Source organism: Pan paniscus, chromosome 22 (assembly GCF_029289425.2).
Source record: "Pan paniscus chromosome 22, NHGRI_mPanPan1-v2.0_pri, whole genome shotgun sequence".
NCBI classification, from domain to species: Eukaryota; Metazoa; Chordata; class Mammalia; order Primates; family Hominidae; genus Pan; species Pan paniscus.
The window spans coordinates 30,317,685-30,340,212 of record NC_073271.2 but is presented as its reverse complement, the minus strand read 5'-3'; the positions used below and the strand labels follow the sequence as shown (position 1 = coordinate 30,340,212).

The 22,528-nt window shown below is 41.8% G+C and overlaps 1 non-coding gene across 1 annotated transcript in view; it reads right to left on the bottom strand.

Moving 5' to 3' along the window:
• The window catches only part of LOC106634235 (uncharacterized), a 147,243-nt gene that overhangs the window by 106,167 nt on the left and 18,548 nt on the right, over positions 1 to 22,528 (bottom strand). Inside the window, exon 2 of the transcript XR_001337609.5 lies at positions 5,832 to 5,872. This is a non-coding gene — a transcript (uncharacterized LOC106634235). The remainder of the gene's footprint in view (positions 1 to 5,831; positions 5,873 to 22,528) is intronic.

The following is a 22,528-nucleotide window of genomic DNA, read 5'->3' as shown; positions in this document are numbered from 1 at the left end:
GTGGCCCCAAGTGGGCTGGGGTGGGGGCGGGAAGACATTCGAATCTATAAAGGTTTGTTTCTGACCTTGTCCTCCAATGTAAGTCTACCTGGTGCCTGGCAAGACTTCCCATGTTAGAAACAGGCCTGACTTTGCTGATCGTGATTTTTCTATGGTGAGAGGCAAGAAGCATCCAGTGGGGAGTCAGTACCTGAGGAGCTCAATGAAAGGTGCAGGGGACAAGTCTCACATAGCACTTGGCTGAAGTCCCTGCACCACCCAGGAAGTTCTATCTCTGGGCTGCCCACTGGCAAACTCTATTACCACAGTATTTTAGAAAAAGTTTCACTTAACAATATCAAAAGATCTTGACCTTTGAGCACAGTCTTTTCCTCTGTAAAACCAGATAATAATATGACTTCACTGCTGAGGTTGAGGGGGTGTTAGAAATATTATAGTCCTGGAACATGGTGAAACTCCACAAATGGTATTTATAGATGGTGCCTTTGATTGTCATGGTATCCATTATCACCATCCTCCTTCTTCGAAGAACCCCCATTTTGTTCAGATATCTGCTCCACTCTCATACAGCTGTGTGCCCAGGGCAGGGCCTCAGGGAAGAGCCTGAAAGGGCCCAAGATTCCTCTATTCCCGGTAGCCAGTGATTTTCTCAAGATAAGCCTAAGGCACAGTGATGACCATTATAATGTGAATAGAACCTGCAGTGGGGGTACAGTGAGGACTGGGAATGTCTTCTCTTCTGAGAAGAAGCCACAGGAAGAGTGTCCTTCACTCCTCAGGATGTTATTTCTCAAGCTGATGCTGTCATCTTGAAGCCAGCTACAAGGATGGGACCAATACCAAGCATGACAGAGCAGACAGAAGGAAAGAGACAACACTATCAAGGTGAAGTAGCTATTAAATGACTCCAAAGCCCATTATTTCTGAGCTTCTCAGTAGCCCCCGAAAGCAGTATCCCAGGCCACTTAAAGTTCCCAGCCAGGGAGACGTTGCAAGCCAAACATGCTCCATGTGACCAGTCTTCTCCAAATCTTCTCTGGCTGGAAATACTCTTTGCCTCCCAAGTAGCGAGTGAGCTGCCTCTTCACTCCCCCACACCGGTGAGCCCTCCCTTTACCCCACAGCAGTGAGTCATCCTTCCCCCAAACAGGAGGCTGAAGGGAAGATGAGTGCAGGGAGGGTGGTCTTTCAAAAGAGTGAGAGCTGAAAGGAAGGGGAAACTTCAGCCAAGGAGAAAGGACTGGCTCACTACAGGAGAGCCACCAGGACATTTCAACTCGAAGATTTGCAAAAGAGCAACGGATCTGTGTGTTTTAGATTCTGCTCCGGGGCGTACAAAGAAGCCATGGGGCTTCATGGGGCTTTGGCACTCCACCTACTGGGAGGCTTTGGCTACAAATAACAGAAACCCCTGCTTGAACCAGCATCATCAATAAGATAATGCATTCTCTTATATAATACAAATGCTCTGTAGGGGAGTTTTGGAGACAGTTGAATAAGTGGTTTAAGAATGTCAACAATTATCCAGTTCTTTCCATCTCTGCTTTTGGTGTGGGCTTCATTCTCCATCTGGTATCAAGACCACGGTGGGAATTCTAAGCATTTCATTAATGATCTCCACCAAGAAAACAAGTGGCTCTGCATTCTGAGCCACTCAAGTACTACTGACTACAGATGGATGGGCTTTGAGGGAGGACAAAATCCAAGCTCCCAATACCCAAAGTGACATCTAGATCTAAAGAGACATTTTATAGGCTATGAAAAGACAGTCTGCTTGCCCTGAATTCACCAACAACAAAAAGGAGGCTCCATATCATAGTGGCCTCCTTGAAATTGCGAAACAACATGCTTCACACCCCAGGGAGTTTCAATTCAGCCTCTATCCCAAATCACTAGGCAAGTGGCCACATTTGAGGGGGATCCAATAGCAAGAAGCTTCAGAAGCAATCCAGGCAGCAGTAAAGGAAGCTTTACCCAAAGCCCCTATCTCCTTCAGATTCTATAAAATCTCAGTTGTCCATTAACACACTTCCCTAATGGGGTTGGACAAAGAGACTCCACCAGTATTTCTAAACCTCTTAGGACTTGAGGGCATCCTCCACCTAGTAAAATGCAATGCCGAACTTGTAGCTGACTCACAGGTGAGAAGTAAAAAGATAAAACTTGACTGTATATCAAATACCTTTTTCAAAAAGAACTACCAAGAAATGGCCAAAAAACTGAGGAGAATATTTGCAACATTTATGACAGAGGTTTGATATCCTTATTTTATCATGAACTCTTACAGATCAGTCTTTAAAATATGAACACACATATAAAGTGTACACAATTCACAGCACATAAAAAACATTAAAATGCTACCACTTGTGAGTAACAAAAAAAGGAAAGCTTAAAAAATAGATGCATTTGTTTCTTTTTTCTTTTTCTGGTTTGTTCACTTATTTGCTTCATCATAAAATGGTGACAAATACCACGCAGAGATGGGAGGTGGCACTGGGACTGTTACGTGCTGCTAATGGCACTACAAATCCATGCAAACTTTCTAGAGGTCATTTTAGCAAAATAGAGCAAAAAGACTTTAAAATGTACATAAACTTTAAAGTCATGGTTCTATAGCCAAAAATGTATCCTGAGGAAAGAAATGAAGAATTACCTGAGGTGGTACTACACACTCAAAATTATTCAACCTAGTGTTATTTTTTATATTAAAAAGTTAGAAATTAGGGCAGGTGTGGTGACTCATACCTGTAATCCCAACACTTTGGGAGGCCGAGGCAGGCAGATCACCTGAGGTCAGGAGTTTGAGACCAGCCTGGCCAACATAGTGAAACCCCGTCTCTACTAAAAATACAAAAATTAACTGGTCATGGTGGTGGCACCTGTAATCGCAGCTACTCAGGAGGCTGAGGCAGGAGAATCACTTGAACCCAGGAGGCAGAGGTTGCAGCGAGCCGAGATCACACCACTGCACTCCAGCCTGGGCGACAGAGTGAGACTCCGTCTCAAAATAAATAAATAAATAAAATGCTAGAAATTACTAAAATGTCTAATAATATTTTCATTAGCTAAATGAATGATGATACATGCATTCCATAACATAATATGCAACAACACAGAAGAATGTTTTACCATAGGGACAATGGTAAGTTAAAAGAGTTACAAATCATTAAGATCAGTATAAATTTTGGTAACTATTTGCATGGTGTATCTTTCTAGCTTTACTTCCAAACTTCCTGTGTCCTTATCATTAAAGCATATCTCTTGTAAGCAGCAAATAGTTGGTGCAATGTATGGTTTTAATTATATTTAAAAGTACACAAACTGGAATGCACACTTAGAGGGCAGTATGCACCAGTATGGACACAGAGGGTGCTAAAATATTAAAAACAGGGCTGGGTGTGGTGGCTCATGCCTGTAATCCCAGCACTTTGGGAGGCCAAGGTGGGCAGATCACCTGAGGTCAGTAGTTCGAGACCAGCCTGACCAACATGGAGAAACCCTATCTCTACTAAAAATATTAAATTAGCCAGGCATGGTGGCGCATGCCTGTAATCCCAGCGACTCAGGAGGCTGAGGCAGAATTGCTTGAACCCGGGAGGCGGAGGTTGCAGTGAGCTGAGATCGGGCTATTGCACTCCAGCCTGGGCAACAAGAGTGAAACCCTGTCTCAAAAAAAATAAAATAAAATATTAAAAACATTTCATAATAAATGGTAAATAGTCACTTCCCAAGCCACTCCCCAGTCCTCCTAACTCCCCCACAACCCAGGACTTCCCAGACCTTCCCATGGTCTAGAACCTAATGGGTCAACACCCAGTACAGCAAAAGCCAGCCTCCCAGACTCCTGTCCACCCCGTTGGTCGTGCCCATGCTGAACCAGCTGTTAAATATTCTATCATTCCTATGTGTAGGGTGTACACATATGCATATGCACCCAAAAGAAAAAAACAAAAGGCCATATTTTGCTGTACTGGGTGTTGACCTATTAGTTTCTGAACCATAAGAAGGTCTGGGAAGTCCTGGAGAGAGACTGGGTAGCTGGGGAATTAGGATAGTTGGGAAGTGGCTCAGAGAAATGACCAAACACAGTGTTCATCTCAGCATTGGAATTATTTTTATTAACTGTCTGGGGTATCAGTTACCCCACATACAAAGTAGTTTTATTTAATTAGCATTATTTAATTACCCACGTATCAGTAGCTTTATTAACTACTTTGTGTGTTTTCATATTTCCCCCTTTTTTAACAGTGAAAATGTCTTACTTATCAAAAAACAATAATACGTGTTAAGAAATAAAGAGTTTGGTGAATCCATGAATAGATTGCTTTTTCATCCACTGTCCCCTACAACCCCCAACCAGCATCTGGCCCATCCCTGATCTCCATTTGGAATACCAAAGCCACTCAAGCAACCATATCCCTCAAAATCAAGCAGCATCTGATCTTGATATCAATAACCAGATTTTTGTTCTTGACAGCCAGTTCAGCTTCGGGAGGAAGGGTGTCAGACAGCAACATCCCTGCATGCTTTGAGGATGCCAGGCAGGCAGAAAGGACAAATGTGGAGGCTTCTTAGTCCTGCTCACTGGGTGGGTCTTCTACTGTTTCTGGGAGTGCAAATTGCTGCAGCTTTTTTTGGAAAGCACTTCAAACTTGTCCATCAAAAGCTCAAAGGCGCATACCTTCAGCCCAGCATTTAACCTACAAATCTGCTCACACACTTAACAAAAAGATGTCTGCACAAGTATGCTCCCTAAATTGTTTTTGTAAATAGCACACATATGGGAAAGAAACCGTACATCTATTAATGTACAGGAAATCCACTACAGCTGCTGAAAACACGAGGGAAGGCTACATGTGCTGATATGGAAAAATATCCAAAATGCGTTGATGAATTTTTCTCAATCTGCAGAACATGTATACTATGATTTCATTTGGTTTTTTTAAAAAAAGAAGAAATCTGTATCTACAAATATAACATTTCTGGAAAGGTTTGTGAGAAGCTGTTAGCAGTGAGGACTTAGGGGAATAGGAGGGGGAGACAAGGGAGACTGGTTAGGGCTCTTTTTCTTTCCACTTTACAGCCTTTTGTAGTGTTTAAGCTTTTTGTCATGAGTAACAATAATTTTTAAAAATCTGCTTCCTGACGTTTTAGCCCAAGCCTAGGCAAAACAACAGCTACAGCCCACTGAGCTAGCGAGTGGGTAATTTACGTGTCAGGGGATTTGCCCACGGAATGACTTCCATCCTAGCAGTCAAGGTCACCTCAGGGCAAGGCCTCTCAAACTTTCCACAGAAGTACCCCCGATGACAAAATAGAACAAACATGTAACCTCAGGGGATGAAGGCAATTGGCCCAAATCTCTGTCACAAACAAAATTTCTTTAGTGTTCAGACTATCTTAAAAATTAAGGCAAATTTCAAATTTTTACTCAATAATAGAGTCATATTTAATTTATTGTAAAAAAAAATGTTCTCTTCAAATCTCACTTATGGATGTCTGGACATTATGTTGGTAAATCCCTCAATCCTGTTTCACACATTAAAATTCTGGATAAAACTTAACAAGAAAAAAATGTATTCATAGCCTCCAAGGCGTGAAAAGTGAAAGTGATGATAGGAGCTCAAGACGAGGGACGTATGGAAAAGTGGGACTTGACATAGGCTGGGAGGTGCAGATTTAATGCCCACATGAGAAACGAGCCTGGGCAGAATCTAGTGTGTGCACAGGAAGTGCTGTGCCAAAGAGCTAAAATTCATAGGATTTTAGGTTTCATAAACTGCTGCTTCTAACTTAAAATAAGAAACATGGATAAGAAAAATTCTACTCACCAGGATGAGAAGTCACAAGGAAGCTTGCCATCCACTTGTAACTTGGGGAAGAAAAAGAGAAAAATACTAGAAATCAGAATCCAGGCCAGGGCTGTTAGGATAGTGACTTACCACTACCTGCCTAGCACGATGGCCTCAAGCCACAAATCAATGTAAAAAGTAGTTCAGAACTCAAGAAATCCACAAGGACCACGTTAGAGAAAAATGCAAACCAATTCTGTAGAGGTGATCCCCAAACCCAGGGAATAGGGCCTTACCATAAAAATATGAGCCACACTAAAGATAAGCAGAAATAACAAACTATTTGAGGAAATGAATCACCATGAGGGAAAATCCACAGATCCAATAAATAGGAATAATTGCATATCAAGAACCAAAGATAATAGGACAATATGTTTAAATTTAACATGTTTTAATATGTTTAAATAGATAAAGGAAGAAATTTAATATGTTTAAATTGATAAAGGAAGATTTTTAATATGTTTAAACAAAGGCCGGGCACAGTGGTTCACGCCTGTAATCCCAGCACTATGGGAGGTGGAGGCAGGTGGATCATGAGGTCAGGAGTTCGAGACCAGCCTGGCCAACATAGTGAAACCCCGTCTCTACTAAAAATACAAAAATTAGCCATGCATGGTGGCAGACGCCTGTAATCCCAGCTACTCGGGAGGCTGAGGCAAGACAATCACTTGAATCCAGGAGGCAGAGGTTGCAGTGAGCCGAGATTGTGCCATTGCATTCCAGCCTGAGTGGCAGAGTGAGACTCCATCTCAAAAAAAAAAAAAAAATGTTTAAACAGATAAAGGGAGAAACGTAAACAGAATGAAAATAAAACAGGCATATTATCAAAGGACCAAACAGAAGTCTGAGAGAGAACACACATATATTTTCTATAAGAAAGTACAATTGAGGTACTGAATAGGATATCTGCCATAAATGAGGACAGTATTAGGAAACTGGAAGATGGCTGGATGCAGTGGCTCATACCTGCAATCTCAGCATTTTGTGAGGCCGAGGCAAGAGGATTGCTCATGGTCAAGAGTTTGAGACCAGCCTAGCCAATATGGCAAAACCCCATCTCTACTAAAAATACAAAAATTAACTGGGCGTGGTGGTGTGTGCCTGTAATTCCAGCTATTAGGGAGGCTGAGACACAAGAATCACTTGAACCCAGGAGGCAGAGATTACAGTGAACTGAGATTGAGCCACTGCACTCCAGCCTGGGCAACTAAGCAAGACTCTCTCTCCAACAACAACAACAAAAAGAAACTGGAAGGTCAGACAAACTTACCCAACATGCCTCAAAAAATAAAGACATGGAAAATATGAGAGAGAAGAAACACGAACATTTAAATGAGAAGAACCAACATATGTCTAAGAGGAGGTCCAATACAGAAAAGAAGGAATTGGGCAATATTCAAAGAGGTAATGACTAAGAACTCTTGAATATTGAAGTAAGATATGAACCCTCAGTTTAAAAAGTATACCAAAACCTAAGAAGGATAATTCAAATAACTACATGCTGAAATACATCATAGGAAACTACAGAATACCACAGGCAAAGAGAGATAGACATTAAAGCTGAACAACGCAAGTGTGAAAACATTAACAAGGTTAAAGAAGAACTAAGTTACATAATAAATAAGGAAAAAAAAAACAGAGACCATATTGTCAAGTGACCACAAAACCTCAAAATTTTCGAAAAACAAAAATAGAACAAAAAAAATTTCTTTAATGACAATGTAGAAATAACATCAGAAATTTAAAAAGCAAAAAGCAATTACTATGTGAATAATTTTAAGTACTCTTTTAAACAATTCTTGAGTCAAAGAAAAAAATGCAAACATTAACACAAAATAACACAAGGTGGTAATAAGGAAGACACTGCCATCAGTACCTATAGCCACACAGCTAAAGCAGTACTTGGTGAAAATGCAGAGCCTTATTAAACTGTATTAATAAGCATTAAAAAATTTAAAAAGTGAATGAAACAACATAATAAATAAGTCAGAAAAAAGCAACCACATGAACCGAAGGATAGGATGGCTGAATGAATAAGTTAACTATGAAAAAGTTAGAATAGGATGATTATAAAACAGAATGGGCATAGTGGCTCACGCCTGTAATCCCAGTACTTCAGGAGGCCAAGGCAGGTGGATCGCTTGAGGCCAGGAGTTTGCGACCAGCCGGGCTAACATAGCAAAACCCCATTTTTACTTAAAAAAATACAAAAAATTAGCCAGGCATGGTGGCATGCACCTGTAGTCACAGCTACTTGGAGGCTGAGGCACAAGAACTGCTTGAACTGGAGAGGCAGAGGTTGCAGTGAGATCATGCCACTGCACTCCAGCCTAGGCGACAGAGTGAAACTAAAAAAAAAAAAAAAAATAGAAATTATAAAATAGAAGACTATAGACCTAACTGATAAATAATGCAACAGCTATTTCATTGAAAAACAAAATAACAATGCAATATATAAACTTCTGGCTAACAAAATCAAGAAGAAGGAAGAAAGTAAATATATAAAATGGATTAAATAAATTCAAACAACCAGAGAAATCATGGAAATTAAATAAATTATACAGAATTACTTTTTTCAACATAATAAAAATAAATCTTCAAATATATGGATAAAAAGGACAATGTTCCAGAATTGAGCTGTTCAATACAGTAGCCACTAGCCAAATATGAAAATTGAACACTTAAAATGGAATTAGTATAAACTGAGATGTGTTGTAAGCACAAAATGCCACTAAATTTCGAAGATTTAATAAAGCAAAAAATTTTTCATTAAAAATTTCAATTGATTACATGTTGAAATTATATGTTAGATACATTTGTTCAATAAAATATTATTTAAAATAATTTCATCTGCTTTTTAAAAACTTTTAAAATATGGCTACCAGAAAAATGTGAAATTATACAGATGGTCCTTAACTTACAATGGTGTGAAAGCAATACACATTCAGTAGATACAATGCTTCAAGTATACCCATACAACCATCCTGTTTTTCACTTTCAGGAGAGTATTCAATAAATTACATAAAATATTTAACACTTTATTATAAAATAGCCTTTGTATTAGATGATTTTACACAACTGTAGGCTAATGTTAGTGTTCTGAGCAAGTTTAAGGTAGGCTGGGCTGTTATAATGTTCAATAGGTCAGGTATGTTAAACTCATTTTGACTTATGATATTTTCCATTTACAATGGCTTTATTATAAGTTGCCTCTGTTTATATAGGCAACTTATGTTGCCTCTGCCTATATATAGCTTTATATTTATATTGTATAATATAAATATGCACTGTACAACTTATATTGTACAATGCCGTAAAAGAAAATATAACTTGTTAAAACACACTAGAACAATGAGAAGATCTAATAAACTAATACCCATAGAGAAACAAAGAAATTTTGCCAAAAGATTCTCCCTGCCACCCTCTGCCAATAAAAGCTCCAAACCAAGTTCATTTCTCATTAAAGAGCAGTAGGTCCAATGGTATTTAAACTGTGCCAGAGCATTTTTAAGAGAAAAATGTTCAAATGCTCTTTCTGAAATAACCGCAATAGAAAGCCTAACAACGACTGCACACAAAAATTCATAAATTAATTTCACTTATGGATACTGAAGCAACAAACAAACGAACCAACAACAACAAATACTAAATATAAAAGACTGATAAACAGGATACTTGGCCTTCTTGTACTCTACATACTTGTGGAATACCGTAGGTCAGAAAGATCAACAATCTGTAATAACAACCAGGTAAATGAGAAATAATCATACTCTAAAGACAGTAGAGAATCACGGAAACAACAAGGACTAGGTAAAGAAAAATTCCAGAAGAGGAAGAGCTCATCCTAGATGAGCTGAATGTGAGCTAATAATCAGCCTGCCTCAAACAGAGGAACTCTACATGGGAAGAGAAGCCAGCAAAGCTTTCAGCTAGTGCAATGGATTAGAAATTACAAGAGCCCAAAATACAAAGCAATTTTTTTCCCATGAGACATTTGCTAAGTTCTGGGGTGTCCTGAGGGGAACAGGGTCAGAAAGGCAGAGTGAAATATTCTTCAGTCTTGTAGGTGTTTAGGAAACGAACTCTCATCAGAGGGAGAAGCCTGCAAAATACATGGCCAGTCTTCCCCTCAAGACATTTGCCAAATTTTAACTTTCTTGGGATGATCGTTTAGCTCAAAACCTCCAAAAGACAGGACTTTCCAGGCAAATCAGGGGTGAAAATCATCTACTAAAGTAGAATCCAGCCTCAAGCCCACCCAGTCTCTGATTGGATTGAAACAATCCTCTTTTCATCTTATCTGCCTAAAAGAAGGAAAAGGCAACCCTCAGTGGTAGAGATATCATCTGCAGACTTTATGATTCTGAAAAAATATGAAAAATGAGTCAGGCATGGTGGCTCATGCCTGTAATCCCAACACTCTGGGAGGCCAAGGTAGGTAGGCAGATCACCTGAGGTCAAGAGATTGAGACCAGCCTGGCCAACAGGGTAAAACCCCATCTCCACTAAAAATACAAAAACTAGCCGGGCATGGTGGCAGGCGCTTGTAGTCCCAGCTACTCAGGAGGCTGAGGCAGGAGAATTGCTTGAACCTGGGAAGCGGAGGTTGCAGTGTGTCGAGATAACGCCATTGCACTCAGCCTGGGTGACAAGAGCGAAACTCCATCTCAAAAATATATATATATATGAAAAATGTGTTAAAGAAAACAATTATAATCCATGAATGTAACAATTAGAATATACTCAAGTGGACATTCCACAACTAAAAATACAATGGCTGAAATTAAGAACTTGTTGGCTTTGAAAGAAAACTATATAAGGCAAAAGACAGGATTAGTAAACCAAAAAACAATATAAAGCACAGAGAGAAAAATGAATGCAAATAACAAAATAAAACATAAGTGAAATTTGGGACACAGTCAAAAGATCTAATAAATGCCTAATTGGAGTCAAGAAAGAGAGGATAGAGAGGTAAGGGCACGGCAATATTTGAAGAGATAATAGCCAAGAACTTTCTAACACTGATGAAAGATGTCAACCCATTGATCCAGAGTCTCAGTGATCCACAGGGAAGGTAAATAAAAAGAAAATCACACCAAGACATATCTGAGTTAAACAGCTGAAGACCAAAGATGAATAAGAAAACCTCAAAGGCAGCTAGAAAAAAAAAAGTAGCCCAGGCACAGTGGCATACGTCTGTAATCCCAGCCTTTGGGAAGCCAAGGTGGAAGGATTGCCTAAGCCCAGAATTCAAGACCAGCCTGGGCAACTGATACAGTTTGGCTGTGTCCCCACCCAAATCTCACCTTGAATTGTAATAATCCCCATATGTCAAGGGCAGGGCCAGGTGGAGATAATTGAATCATGGGGGCAGTTTCCCCCATACTATTTTCATGGTAGTGAATAAGTCTCATGAGATCTGATGATTTTATAAATGGGAGGTCTCCTGCACAACCCCTCTTGCCTGCTGCCATGTAAGATGTGCTTTTGCTCCTCATTCGGCTTCTGCCATGATTGTGAGGCCTCCCCAGCCATGTGGAAGTATGAGTCAATTAAACCTCTTTCCTTTATAAATTACCCAGTCTCTGGTATGTCTTTATTAGCAGCATGTGAACAGACCAATACAGCAACATAGAAAGACCCCACTTACACACACACACAAAAACCCTTTTTTTAATGAGCCTGTGGTCCTGGCTACTCAGGAGTCTGAGGTGAGAAGACTGCTTGAGCCCAGGAGGTTGAGGCTGTAGTGAGCCATGATTACATCACTGCTCTCCAGCCTGGGTGACAGAGGAAGACCTTGTCTCAAAAAAAAAAAAAAGTATATTAACTTGAAGAGAGCAATAGTTAACACTGATGGTTGACTTTTTCAACAGAAAGCATGAAAGCCAGAAGACAATGGAATTATATCTTTAAAGTGTTAAAATAAAATATCAAGTTAGGATGCTATATGTAGCTAAAGGTTCTTTAGATCTGAAGGCAAAATAAAAATAAATGCAGGGGGGGAAAAGCTGAGAAAACTCATCCTCAGTGGAGAAGCACTACATGAAATACTACAGAACAATTTTTTTCAAGCTGAAGAAAAATGTTTCCAGATAGAAGCACAGAACTTGAGGAAGGAACACACAGCACTGAAAAGAATAAACATGTAGGAAAAGATTTAAAAATATTTTCTGTCTGAAGCAAAAAAGATAATAATGTCTTATGAGCTTTATGACACACGTCAAGTTAAAATTATACAATACCCCAAGTACATCAGTCTGTTCTCGAACTGCTTTAAAGAAATACCAGAGACTGGGTAATTTATAAAGAAAAGAGGTTTAATTGGCTCATGGTTCTGCAGGCTGTATGGGAAGTGTGACAGCATCAGCTTCTGGGGAGACCGCAGGAAACTTACAATCATGGCAGAAAGTGAAGGGGAAGCAGACACGTCTTGATCAAAGCAGGAGGAAGAGAGAGAGAGGGTGAAGGTATCACACACTTTTACACAACCACATCTGGTGAGAACTCACTCACTATACAGTACCAAGGGGGGATGGTGCTAAACCATTCATGAGAACTCCGCCCTCATGATCCAATCACCTCCCACCAGGTCTCACCTTCAACACTAGGAATTAAAATTCAACATGAGATTTGGGTGGGGTCACCATGTGTGGGAGGGAGTAATGGACTTAACCTGTCATAAGGTTATTGCATTATTATTAAGAAGTAAAAGTAACAACTGAAGGTAGAAAGTAATAAGTCAAGCATACATAATGAAATCTTTAGGGCAATCACACAAAGTATAACTAAAAAGCTAATAGATAAGAACATAGAATAGAAAAATACACGATTAATCCTCAACCATGACTGATGCTTTATTCTTTCTTCCTTTCATTTTGTTGATTTATATTTTGAATGATGTTATTAGATGCATATAAGTTTCAATTCTTAGATATTCTTGTCAAATTGATCACTTTATCATAACAAAGCATCTCTTTTTCTCTCTAGTAATATTTCTTCCCCTAATGTACGGTTTTCTGATATTAACATAGCCACACAAAATTTGTTTGGGTCAATATTGCTTGCTACAACATTTTTCATTCTTTTATTCTCATCCTAACTTTGTCCTTCTATTTAGTATGTATTCCCTGTAAACAGTATACACATGGGTCTCAACACTTTTCATTTAATCCAACAAGCTTTTCTTTTAATTGGAGTGTTTTGTATTTATATTTAGTTACTGGTATAAGTGCATTAAGTCCTACCATGTTGGTATTTATTTTCTATTTATTTCATCTTTTCTACTCCTTTGTTTCTCGTTTTCTGCCTTTTTCAGGATTGATCATGTATTTTTCTATTCTATGTTTCTCATCTATTAGCTTTTTATTATATTTTTAATATTCAAATTCTTATGTATATATTGCATACATAAACATATGCATGTATATGTATAAATTCATATATTTGTACACTACGTATCTCTATACTTTATGTAAACTAAAGATTTGTGCACTTTTATAAATAAAATGTTAGCAAATATATCAGCCAACAGAATTCATCAGCAAGCGAAACAATAATGTTCACCTTGACCAAATGGGCCTTATTCCAGGAATGGAAAGATGGTTCAGCGTGAAAAAATCCAATCCAAATAATAATAATTCTAAGGAGAAAATTATGTAACCACCTCTGTGTATGTGCAAACAGAACTCAACAAAATTTAAAAATCCATTCTCGATTTTCCATGGTCAATAACATAGGAACCCCTAAATATTGCGCGTGTGTGTGTGTGTGTGTGTGTGTGTGTGTGTGTGTGTCTTAAACTCAAAAACAAAAAGTATGCTTAATCAAGAAATACTAAAAGCTTTTACCCTTAAGTCAGGAATGAGACAAGCATTTTCTCACTATCATGTTGTTATTTAATTTTGTACTTGAGATATTAGCCAACACAATTAGAAAGAGAACAAAATCAAAAATATAAAAAATGGATAGAAGGAGGTAAAACTATCACTATTTGCAGGCGATTTGGCTTATGCTTTGAAAAAACAAGATAAATAAGTGAAAACAACTATGGAATCATGAAGAAAATTCAATAGGAGAGCAGGATATGTAAAATTAATAGAAATCAATAGCTTTTGTTTATATGTTAGAAACAAATTCAGTTAGACAATATAATGGGAGAAAAGACTTCATTTACAAAAGCACTAACAAAGATAAAATATTTAAAAATAAGTTTAAAAGAAACATGGAAACTGACATTAAGAAATCTTTTAAACACTCAGAACAACAACAAAAAGACTTGAATAAATAAAAATCCCCATCATGTTCTTAGATAGGAAGACTTAGCTTCGTAGGGATGTCAATTTCCCTTAACTTATAAATGTTAACATATAACTGTTATCCCAGTAAAAGAAGTTTTTATCTATACAAAGTGATTCTAAATTTTACATGGAAAAATAAGAATAGACCAGCTATTTCTGATAAAATAAATGAGGAAGTTATACTATATATTAAAATATATTTAAAATCTTCAACAATTAAAACATAGTAGTGGCATATTACTTATTAGACAGACATATAGCACAGAATTGAAACGCTGGAAAACATCCAAATCATGCAATGATTTTGTTTAGGATTAAGGTGGCACTCAACTACATGGGGAAAAGACAGATTATTCAATAAATGGTGTTGATAACCACCACTTTTGGATTTTGAATATGGGCTTCACATTTATAGTAGAATAAATTCTGACTGGGTCAAAGATTTAAATGTAAAAAGAAAAAACATAATACTAAAACAAAAATGGGAGCATGAGGAAGGCCTTGTAACTACAACTCAAAATCTAGAAGCCACGAAATAAATGGTGAATAATTTCAACTGCATGAAAACCAAAAGCTTTTGCATGGCAAAAAGCAATTGAAAAAGAAAAAAAAAAACACCCTAAGCAAAATCAGTAATAAATGACAAAATGAGGAAGATGTGTAACTCACATCACAAAGGATTAATTTCCCTAGTATATAATAAGCTTCTGCAAATTGATGAGTCAAAAGGCAAACAAACCAATAGAAAAGTGGGCATGGATATGGAGAGCTCACAATGAGAAACATACAAATTAAAACCATACTGGTTTTTTCAAATTTATCGAATGGCAAAAATCCAAAAGTTTAAAAGCCAAGTCTGTTGGTAAGCTTTGAAACATAGGCACTCTCTCTGATACATTGCTGCTGAGAGCATAAATTGGCATACCCCCTGTAAAGGCTAATTTGGCAACATCTGTCCACATTAGAGATGCATTTACCCTTTGACTCAGCAGTTCCACTTCTAGGAATTTACCTTATGCATAAACGTAATTGTGTGCTGAACGAAGAATTGCAGTTGTCCACAGCAGCACTGTTTGAAAGCAAAAAACTGCAGACAACTTAAATGTCCATTTCTAGGGGATTGTTTGGGCATATTTTAGACAGCAAGAAGCATTAGTAAAGAAAAATGAGGAAATGGTTTATGTACTATGATGAAAAGATCTCTAAGATGCACTGTCAGCTGAAAACAGTGAGGTAAGGAACACTGTACTGTGTATTACCAATCAAGTAGAAAAAGAGTTGGGAGTGGGGGAAGAACATATATTCCATGTGCTTGTATGTGCAAAAATCCCACAAAACTCTAGAAGGATAAACAACAAATTAATAACAGTGGCTATGTCTTTAGGGTGGGGGATAAGAATTGGGCAGATGGGGGCCGGGCACAGTGGCTCATGCCTGTAATCCCAGCACTTTGGGAGGCTGAGGCGGGTGGATCACCTGAGGTCAGGAGTTCAAGACCAGCCTGGCCAATATGGTGAAACCTCGTCTCTACCAAAAAGACAAAAATCAGCCGGGCATGGTGGCAGGTGCCTGTAATCCCAGCTACTTGGGAGGCTGAGGCAAGAGAATTGCTGGAACCTGGAAGGCAGAAGTTGCAGTGAGCCAGGATTATGCCACTGCACTCCAACCTAAGTGACAGACTGAGCCTCAGTCTCCAAAAAAAAAAAAAAAGAAAGAAAGAAAGAAAAGAATTGAGCAGATGGGAAAGGACACTTTTCACTGTGTAATGTCTTATACTTGTTGATTTTTTTAACCATAAAATGCATTACTTATCCAAAAAGTTAAATAAATAAAACGTTCAGCTATGTGAAGGAAGCATAGGACAATATCCCTCTCTCTCCCTTTCCTTACCCCAGAGCAGCCTGGCTCCTGCAGAGCTGAGGAACTGAGCACGTGAGGTTGCCTTGGTTTCACAGAGCCTGGAGTGGGCATAGCTGAGTCCCTGAAGGTTACACGACTTGCTCAGGCCTGTCCAGTGAAGTCAAGGGCAGTTCCAGAGCTGGAAGCACAGGGCTGGGACGTGGCCTCTGGTCTCCTCCAGTGAGGAGGCAGGTGCCCAGGGGCAGGGCCCTTCTAGATGGCCCCCAAAGGAGCCCACCATTGCTACATTCTAGAGCAGCTGAAAGGGAGCCCAGGGCCAGCCAGCCAGCTCCGCTAAGGATTCTGGGTGCAAGGCATTGTGGGATTTTCTGAAATGACTTCATGTCATTTCTCTACCCCAGATCACCCTCCTCGCCTGGTGAGAGTTGAGAGGTCTCAAGCAGGATTACAAAACTGAGAAGGGTCAGAGACTGGGAAAGGAAACTGGCCTCTCCAGCAGGAAGAAGCTGCCCCCAGGCCCTGGCCCCAGGATCTTGACTAGCCTATTAAAGACATGAGGCTGAGGCCTGGACACTGGATTCCATTTTTTAATTTCCCTGGGGGAAACATTCCACACAGCAACCAGCAGGGTCATTTACTTCTTCAGGAGGCCTTTTATCACCCTGTGGCTGGAGGACCATCTGCAGCAGCCCCTGCTGTGCACTGGCAACACTGAGCAGCATGTGCGCGGCTGCCAGGGGCTGCTGGCCACCTGGGCCTGGGTAGGAAAAGGACTTAATTAGCCACAAAGAGCTCCCTGAGTATGCAACTCAGAATCACTCAGTCTGTTCGCAAACAAGAAAAGCACCTACCGCGATCCCAGCATAGTCCCGGTTGCCCCTGGGGTTCCCAAAACTCCAGCCTCCCTCATGCTTCTAGGCCCTCCACACAATGCAGCGAGTGACACGAATAGTCTTGCGTTGGTCACTAACTGCCTTTTGCAGCTAAATTTTATTCACAGCAAGTCTGTGGCCTCCCCAAAGCTAAGGATCCATGTTATATCTCCGGATATTCACAGAGCTCCCAGCGCAGCCGAGAACACACAGCCAGCCCTGCAATAAATGCTTGTTGGTTGCCTGCCAGGATCCAAGCTAAAAATGGAGTTGCCTTACGGCCAGGTAAGACCCAAGGCAGAGCTTCAGTCGTGCCCCCCCAGCTGTCAGGAACACTCACTGCAAAAGTCGGCCCTTCAGGTCACCTTCAAGGCCCTGCAAACTCTATCCGGACCTGCCCCCCATCAGCCTCTGACCCTGGCACTCATACCCCTCCAGGGACAGTGCCGGCCTTCCTGTTCCTCCAACAGGAAAGGCCACCGTCTCCCCTCAGACCCACTGCACTTGCTGGCTGCCCACTTCTAGAATGTTCTTCCCCTAGAAATCCATGGAGCTCACCCCCACATCTCCCTGTCAGGTCTCTGCTCAAAGAGTATCTTCTCCATGAGGCCTCCTCATCACCCTATTCTAAAGCACTCTCACCCCGCATTTCCCCATCCCCCTTTCCTGCTTTCTTTTTCTCTATATCACTTACCACTGCCTAAACAGGAAAGAAAAAAAAAAAAAGATTTTTCCTATTTATTTTATCACCGGTCTCCTCCAATCTAAGCTTTCTAAGAGCAGAGCTTTTTGTGTTTTGTTCAGCTGTGTATCTCTCCAGGCACAGAACAGGGCCTGGAGGGTTCAACAAGGCCCTCCAGGGTCTTGAGTAGGTGCTCAACAAATATTTACTGAATATATTAATATATGTATTGATTGATTAATTTAGCTGGGGCTCTTTCTTGAAGTTAATCGAATTAAAACAACATAGATTTTACATTGCTTGTGCACATGGATGAAAAACAGTTCCCTATACTTCTTTACTGTTTCATAGACGTAGTTTTATTTTATTTGGGTCTCACTAAAGACCTTACTTGATTAGATGGGGCAGAAATGGTTATGACCTTGATTTTACAGAGGCGAAAACTAAGACTCTGAAGAGTGAGATTTCCCCAGGACCTTCAACTGGTCACTAGCAGAACCGGGGCATCCAGGTTTCAGGTCCCATGTGCTGGGCTTTGTTTACTAAACCTCAGGGCTTTGGACTCAACCTCAGGGCTTCTCCCTGGATTCTTGCTGAAGCTTCCTACTTTGTTTCAAGAACCTGTATTTCCCCCTTTCTTTCTCTTCCCTCCTCCCAGATAGCTTGGGGCCCACAGTTCCCCACCCCTGCCCGATGCAGATGGCAGAAGAAGCCATTGTAAGTCTCCTCGAGCTGAGCGCTGTGCACCAGGTCGCATTCTAAATTTTTGGACTGCGTTCACCAGGGTCTTTCACATTTGCAAGGAGCAGAAACAGGCCTGGATCCTCTGAAATAACAGGGAGGTATTGCCATAATTCACACAGAGTTAAGAAAGATAGGATTTCCTAACACAGACCAACCTCGCGGAAAAGCTGCGGCCCCAGCTCCGGGGACTGGAACGCAGGCTCGGGGCGCCTCCCCCTTCTCTGCCTGGCAAAGTCCTGTCCTCCATCTCGCCTCCATCCCCTCCTCCCCTGCGCTGGCAGAATGCGCAATGTGTCCCTCCTCGGTGGCCCTGGAATTTTCTGTGTGTCTCTGAATCATGGCACCGGTCTTGCTCCATTGGTTTTGACTGCTGGTCTTGGTCTCCTTCGTACACCTTTGCGAACTCATCACCCTTTGCTCTCTAGGACCCACCGGCCACTTCTAAAAGGGCACCATAGTTCATAGGTGGATTGATCTAGAAAGGTGCCTCCTTCATTCTCCCCCACGATTTCTGGGTTGAAAGCCTGGTGGAGGCAGGGGGACAATTACAGGCAGGATTTATAACTTGGGTGGGCAAGCGTGGGGGTGGAGGACTGTGGCCTCTTTCTCTCTCTCTCTCTCTCTCTCTCTCACACACACACACACACACACACACACACACACACACACACACACGGAGGGAGGGAGAATGTCACCATTTGTCCCCCAGCTCCATTCCCCACTCCGCAATGATACAAGCATCGCCTGCTTTCTTTAATTTGCTTCAAGAGCTTTTGGTGCAGAGAGGTGGGAGAACAAGGGAGACCCCAACTTGTCGCATGGCGACTCGTGGCAAAACGCCTGGACCCCGGGGCGGTTTCGCTCAGCTCTTCCCCAGCTGGTGGCCACTCGGCGGCCCCGGGCTGCGGCATTCCGAGCGCGCGATCCCGCCAGGGGCCGCCACCGAGGGCAGCGCCGAGAGCATGGAATTTTCCACCGCTCAGCCGAGTTTGCAGAATTGCGTCTCATTGGCCGAGCGGAGGTGTCTGTCCCCGCGTGGGTGCGGAGATGAGATTAGCCAGGAGCCCTCCTCAGTGGGCTTTGCAGGGCTCTGATTAATCAGGTCAGCGGGGCCAGGGAGGGGAGTAGAGGGCGGGTGGGAGCCTGTTTTCTAACCCAGCTCTGCTGCAGCCTTTGGACGTCCCCTCGCTGCACGGAAAGTGCGCCAGGGAGCTGGAAACAGTCGACAGCAAACCTTAGAATTTACCTCTTCATCGTAAAATCCCCCCAGAAACCACTGCAAAATAAGATTATCAAGCTAAACCCTGCCCCCTCCCTCACCTCCTCTTAATCTCCCTCATCCCCCAGTTAAGCCGGAACTACAACCAGGACCTTACTCTCTCCTGTCCCTGACATTTAACCCCTTAAATTATCTTTCTGCAGTGACTTTCACAGATCCCAATCGCGACAGTGATTCAGGACCAAGTCAGTACTCCCCCACCCCCAGGGTCGAACAAGAAATGCAGAAGGTGGCAGGAAATTAGAACTAAGGGGAGTGGACCTTATTGTGCAGGCTGAAATGCCCACCTTCAAGTTAAAATATGCAGCAAGACAAGACGCCTGGCTCAGCAGCGTGTTCAAATAGAGTGTTGGCTTAATGGAATTTATGTGTGAGCCAGTCGTGTTGATTTTTGATTTAAAATAGCCCCTTGTTTTATTTGCTCCTGGAGTGACTGCATTAGGAAGCTCCTTTCTGAAAGCTATGGTTAAATCTGCCACAAAGGCAGCCCTGGCCCTCACAAGATGTTTGATGAGTGAATGAATGCTGTTCCCGGCAGTCAGGGCCCTTGAATGAAGGTAGTATGAACTCCAGTTCCTCATCCTGGCTGGGTCATATACTTCTTCTTCCTCTTTTTTTTTTTTTTTTGGGATGGAGTCTTGCTCTGTTGCCCAGGCTGGAGTGCAGTGGCACCATCTCAGCTCACTGCAACCTCCACCTCCTGAGGTCAAGCGATTCTCATGCCTCAGCCTCCTGAGTAGCTGGGACTACAAGCCTTCACCACCATGCCTGGCTAATTTTTGTATTTTTGTAGAGATGATGTTTCACCATGTTGGCCAGGCTGATCTCGAATTCCTGACCTCAGGTGATCCACCTGCCTCGGCCTCCCAAAGTGCTGGGATGACAGGCATGAGCCACCACGCCAGGCCTGTCATATACTTCTCCTGTGACTTTAGACAACTCATAATTTTTGTTGAGCCTCAGACTCCTCACTTTTAAAATGAGGCTAATAAATCCTCAAAAGGTAAATGGAGAATTACCCTATGAGCCAGCAATTCCACTCCTAGTTATATACCCAAAAGAATTAAAAACAAGTACCCAAAACGATACTTGTGCACAAATGTTCAAGGCAGAATTATTCACAAGAGCCAAAAGTGGAAACAATCCAAGTGTCCATCAACGAATGAATAAAGAAAATGCAATATTACCCAACCATAAAAAAGGAAGGAAATTATGACACTTGCTACAACATGGATGAATCTGGAAAACATGCTGTGATAAAAACAGACACAAAAGGCCACACACAATATGTGATGAAATATTGTGATTCCGTTTACGTGACATATCCAGAACACGTAAATCCACAGAGACAGAACACAGCTGGTGGTTGCCAGGGGCTGGGGGCAGGGAGAATAGGAAGTCACTGCTTAATGGGCATGGGGTTTCCTCTGGGGGTGATGAAAATGTTTTAGAACCAGATAGAGGAGCTGGCTGCACGACACTGTGAAGGTACTAAGTGCCACTGGATTGTGCATGCTTTAAAATGGTTACTTTTATGTTATGTGAATTTCATCTCGATAAAAAACTTTTTAACGGGGCTAATAATAAAAATACCTGCCCAGCCTGGCGTGGTGGCGTGCGCCTGTAATCCCAGCTACTGGGGAGGCTGAGGCAGGAGAATCACTTGAACCTGGGAGGCGGAGGTTGCAGTGAGCCGAGATGGCACCACTGCACTCCAGCCCGGGAGACAGAGCGACACTCTGTCTCAAAATAAATAAATAAATAAAATAAAGAAAAAACCTGCCCAAGGAGTAAATGTGATAATCTATGGAGCGATGTTTGAGCAACTTAAAAACCCTATTTCCTGATTCTCTCTGCCTTATTTCTAGAGTGGATCATTAGGGCATCACTTTTTCAAACATACAGCTAAAACTGAGGCAACCTGAGGCCCACCCAGCACCAACTGGAGCGTCAACCAGGAACAGAACCTTGTACTGTCCTGAGGTCCCTTGGCTAGGAAGCTGCAGCCATGTGGATCCATGTAAACAAGAGGCTTCCTGCTGTTAATCTAAACTCCAGGGCCAGAGCCCTGCACAGCAGTCGGTCCTACAGGCAGAAGAGCCTTGAGGCACCATGAAAACCACTTAAAACTTTTTTTTTTTTTTTGTGGAGACAGGATCTTGCTGCGACCCCGCCAGTGCAGTGCAGTGCAGAGCTGCAATCACGGCTCACTAGGCTCAAGCAATCCTCCCACGTCAGCCTCCAGAGTAGCTAGGGCTACAGGTGTGCACCACCACCACACCTGGCTCCCCTGAAAACTGAATGGGAGGATTGGGCGCTTCAACTAAACACAAAATACAACTTAAAGAAAAGCAATTCAATACAGGCTTCTCAGAGGGAAGAACCACAGAACTGGTGCTATGGTAGGCTGCTCATGCCAAGAGCCAGGCGCCTGGGCTGGAATCTGCCCCAGCTCTACCACCTTCCATATGGGGCACCTCGGCCAGGAGTCAATTTTCTTATCTAACAAATGGGGCTTATTGAAGCACCTACCACACAGGGCTGCAGTCAGGATTAGGCTAATAAACACATGGGCCAGAAAGAGAGTAAGTGCTTAACAAATATTAGCTGGTGTTGTTGAGGAAAAGGTGATGGATGAAAAGAAACATTGGTTTTGCTCTTTGGGGCACCTGGTGGGGTGAGGAAGACTGGAGTCCCCTTAGAGCAGCTAACCCAGCTGGGCTGCGGCCTTTAGACGTCCCCTTGCTACACAGAAAGTGGCCCTGCTAACCCAGCTCAGCTTAGATCACTTAAAGGAGCAAGGGGCTGTGAAGTCATTTAAAGCAACATGAAGCACTGTAGGCAGGATGTGGGCAGGGGAAACTCAGGGTCAAACGACAGTGACAAAAAGGGAGACAGAAGGTCAAAAGGGATACTCTAAAACTAAAGCAAGGAGCAGC